Here is a 4,817-nt window from a genome sequence, read left to right as displayed (position 1 = left end):
GGTTAACGTGGTGGGGAATGCCCGGCAAAGGAATCCATCCGACGCCCCGTGGAGGAGCATTGTGGTCCTGAAAGTCTCCAAGTGGTCCACGGGGTCGGTGGTCCCGTCATACTGCGAAATCTGCGGCATCTTCCAGCCCGCGGGGCCCTCCGCGCTGAGCACTCTGTCCGAAAATGGTTGAGTACTTGTGAAGATCCGGGAGGCAGGCCGGCCCTGCTCTCTGGCGAGCTCTTCGATCCGGTGGTCGATCTGCTGGATTCTTCGCAACACCGGGTCCTCTCTTTCCTCAGCCCGGTGGACGGGCCTCTCTCTCCTTGCTGGCGGGCTCATAGACGATCCGGACTGACTGGCCGGACTCCTTCGCCGGTGCCGCAATCCCTCTCCGTGCGTGGCGTCTCTCTTGCTACCATGCTTTTGTACGGAAGGAGATCGTGACCGGTGATGTAGGCGAGGATCGGGGCGCACATGCTTGTCCCGGGAGAGGTGATCTCGTCTTGTAGAGTGACGAGTCTGCTCCCGGGGCGGGGGCGTGTGCTCTCTGCGGGAGCTTCCCCTCCTCTGGGCGGGCTGAGAGGCTTCGGCTGGGTGCTGCTGGAGTGCGGTGGCCGGATTCCTGAACTGCGCAATCACAGCAGTCATTTCTTGGAAAAGGGCCCGCATCTCCCTCGGGGTCGGGGTAGGGTCTGAACGGTCCGAGCGAGTCGGACTGCGCTCCCCTGCCGCCCCGACCTCTATCTGTGAGGCCAATCGCTCGCTTCTTCCTTCGCGGGGGGCTGTAGCCCTGGTCGTCCGGGAGGTTGGCACATACTTTCCGTTTTTCCCTACCATTGCTTGAGTGAGGTTCCGAACAGCTTTTTGTTCCGGGGTCCCACGGATGGCGCCAAATCTGTTAGGTCTAAAATTGGTAACAGGTTATGGTAGGGCCGGAAGGGCTGATCTGGGCCTGAAGGGCTGATCTGGGCCTGAAAGGGCTGATGGAGTCCTGCGCTGTTAGGGCCAGAAAGGCTGATCTGGGCCTGAAGGGCTGATCTGTGCCTGAAGGGCTGATCTGGGCCTGAAGGGCTGATCTGGGCCTGAAGGGCTGGTCTGTGCCTGAAGGGCTGATCTGGACCTGAAGGGCTGATCTGGAGTCCTGCGCTGCACAAGGGCACAGACAAGAAGACAAAGGGTCAGAAGACCAACCCGGAGTGGTGCTCCGGACGGGCGCTTCGACACTCAAGTCAGTATGAGCAGGAGTGCAGAGCAATGTCAGAGCAAAAGCTTAGGGTTTTGATTTCAGATCCCTCACCTTAGCACAAGTGAAGGCTATTTATAGTGATTCTGAGCCACCTGTCTAGGACAGGTGGTAGTTCTAAGCCACCTGTCCAGGACAGGTGGTGGCCTCTGTATGGACCAGGTCTCATACCTAGGAAGAGTAGGTGGAAGTCCCTGATTGGTCCAGGTGTCACACCTAGCAGGGACAGGTGTTGGCTTTGCAGCGGTCCCTATGAGGGCCACATGTCAACATCCAATTGGTTGCTGAGTTCGGACCTCATCAGTGCTGAGTTCGGACCCATCAGTGCTGAGTCTGGACCCATCAGTGCTGAGTCCGGACCCCATCACAAAGCATGGAGCAACGAATAGTAGATGATGGAGAGAAGTTGTAATCATGCACTTGACAGTCTTGTTACATTTCCCATACAACAGAAGCAAAAAAACAGACAAAGAGCCACAGTAGCAGAAGCAGATAACAATGACAAGAGAGGAGGGGGGTTGAACTGTTTAAGTTGCCATGTTATGAATCAATGCAAGGACTGACTTTACCATAGAAAAGAAGCCAACCCGCATCCCATGGCAATGGTGAAGTGCAGTTAGACAGGTTTTTTTTACAGACCTACCTGTTCTCTTCTGCTCTTCTCAAGGTGCTCTGCCTAACAAGGAAGAACAATAGTAGTATAAATAGATCAGAATCTGGACTTGGAGAACAAAGGCATCTGCTAGTTTCTAATATGACTACATGCTTATAGTTAAGGAATCTAGTTCAGTAATAGTAGAAAGTTGATATGGGAATTCCTGTCGTTGACCTTGATGGGCTTGATGGTGAGAAGAGGGGAGGAGAAACCACGGTGCTTCTGCAAGGGGCCTGTGAAAAGTGTGGATTTTTTCAGGAATTTAGGAAGTGGGTGATTTATGTACCGAAGGAATGATTTGCAATTATAGTGAAAGTTCCACTCTTGGTCCGGAGAACCTTACCACCATCTGATCAAAAGATTGGACGGTGATGAGATCATAAGAGGTTTGTCCCACTTGATTCCACCATAATCCAGAGAGTAGAAAGCAAGTGGAACCAACTCCTAATCAACATCCTATCATTGATTATGACAGTGATGAGATTCACTGAGCAAAGTTTCACCACTGTTAAGTATTTCACGCCAGTAAACTACATGTATCATTCATCGGAGAGTGATATTTACAGGTTGCAAACCATGGAGTGGATGAAGGATTGATGGAGAAGCTCAAGGGACTAGTGAACTTGCACTACGAGGAGCGAATGAAGGAAAGCTTCTACAAGTCAGAGATGGCCAAAGGCTTCTTAGAAGAGTGCCCAAAAAGGTGGACTGCCTCAGATGTGGACTGGGAAAGCACATTCTCTGTTAGCTATCTACCAACATCCAACATTGATGACTTAACAAGCCTCACGGAAGAATTGCAGTAAGTATTGTCTATGGAAACATAACTAACAATACTAATCCTAATAGGTTCTGACTAACAAACATCATATGCATTTTCAGGGAAGCAATACAAGAGTACATTAAGCAAGTGATTAAACTGGCAGAGAGGCTGTAAGAACTCATGTCTGAGAATCTGGGGCTAGAGAAGGGATACTTGAAGAAACAATTCTTGGGAGATGATGGAAGGCCTTATGTGGGGGCCAAGTTGGCAAAGTACCCCCAGTGTCCTCAACCAGAGCTGGGGAAGGGACTCCAATCACATACTGACGCTGGTGGGGTCATCCTACTGCTCCAGGATGATCAAGTGCTAGGCCTTCAATTCCTCTAGGATGAGGAATGTGTGGGCATACCAGCAACCCCTTCTTTGGGAGGCAAAAGCACCGTCTTTGTAAACACGGGCGACCAGTTGGAAGTGCTGAGCAATGGTAGGTACAAGAGCACTTTGCACCGCGTCCTTGCCAACAAGGAAGGTAGTAGGCTCTCTATTGCTACCTTCTACAACCCTGCAGCGGATGCCCTTGTTTCTGCTGACGTCGATGTACCTGGCTAAACTCCATGGGCCATCTCGAGTACTCTTGGCTCAAGAAATGACACCAGAGGAGTCCCCTTCCACCGCAAGAGTGCCACCCGTCATGGTGCAAAAGATACTGATGCCCAAGAGGAGCACACACCTCAACCTTGGAAGAGTCCATCAAACAGATCGGCCCTGGAAAAAAATTGACGTCCTCCCCTTGGTCCCTACAAGCACCAACAATGCAAGCTTTGCTGGGCTGCCAACAGAGCAACAGTCAACATTGGGCTTCAAGACATTGGAAGTGGGATTAAGTCATCTAGCAGACACCCTCAATTTAATAATGTTTCCCTTAATGATCATCTTCCCGCTCCTAAGAATGTTGTGTTAAATTCTAGAGATTTCATTAAACTTGGATACTTTACAAAGAGCCCAATGAGTTACTATATAGAGCACTCAAAGGGTTAAACATAGTAAGAGATAAGCATAAACAAGGCAAGAGATAAATATAAAATTCCTACCTACTAAGATTGGCCTAATTGCTAATTTAATTAAGCTACCTAATCTAGCTAGCTTTCCCATTCAACCCACTTGCCTAATCTACACCAAGATAATCCAACGGTCTAGATTTGACAAATCTTAACACGCCCCCTCAAACGTATATTGATTGAAAATCAATATTCGTTTGCTTACAATAAGAATTCCCAAATTGATTACAATAAAATGTCCCCAACACATTTAGTGGGCATAATGCCAAATCTTCTTGTGTAATACACACCACGCAGATGAAGAAGGTCTTGATTGATGCTTCTTGCCAAATGTACGCCAAAGCTGGTTGCCTAAAGGAAGCCACAATGGGCTAGATGTGACTCAAGGCCTCAATGGGCGAGTCTACATAAAACGGGTCACAATGGACCAATGCCACAATGGGCAAAGAGACGGATCGACTTTTGAGAACGATCCACAAAGAAGTTGAAGACTCTCTCAAGCAAACACTCCATAGGTCCGAGGCATATTACCTCAATGGACTGAAGTCACTCAACTGAGTAGAGTATCTACTATTTCAGGCACGCACCCCAAAGGTCCGAGGCATATACCTCAATGGACTGAAGCACCTCAACTGAAATAGTTTGGAAAAAAATGGAACAAAAAGAAGATAGAGAGAAGAACAGCAACTAGTGGCTTAATGACAATGATTATTGGCAAACATCAATAATCATTCGAAACCTTTTAAAAGGAATTAGCTTTTACAAAAGAGGGGTGATGTTATCAAATAAGGGATAAGAATTTCACATAAGACAATTGAGGGTGACAATATCAATTTTAGCAGCTGATGTTTGGATAAAGATGAAGAGGCCGTGCAATCAGATAAATAGAAATAGAAAAGACATGATTTTATAGCTTAAAAAGCTACATAAACCCTTCTCATTCCTAATTCCCACTCGTCATCCCAAAACCCCATGTAGCACATCAAAGAAACTAAACAAATTTTGGCCCCGTGAAGGAAGAAAAAGATGATAAGATAAGCCAAAACGGCTTAGGTTTCAAGGAGCCAGGTTATATGGAGAAGTCAGTTGACACTTTTGGGGTTCAGA

The 4,817-nt window shown here is 47.9% G+C and overlaps 1 pseudogene; it reads left to right on the top strand.

Moving 5' to 3' along the window:
• Window positions 1-2,042: 2,042 nt before the first annotated feature.
• On the top strand, window positions 2,043-3,602 carry LOC143860033 (1-aminocyclopropane-1-carboxylate oxidase 1-like; annotated as a pseudogene).
• Window positions 3,603-4,817: the final 1,215 nt, after the last annotated feature.

Source organism: Tasmannia lanceolata, unplaced genomic scaffold (genome assembly GCF_043159265.1).
Source record: "Tasmannia lanceolata isolate RefF3 unplaced genomic scaffold, GAP_Taslan_0.1 ptg000003l, whole genome shotgun sequence".
In the NCBI taxonomy this organism is placed as follows: Eukaryota; Viridiplantae; Streptophyta; class Magnoliopsida; order Canellales; family Winteraceae; genus Tasmannia; species Tasmannia lanceolata.
This window is presented reverse-complemented; position numbering and strand designations above follow the sequence as displayed.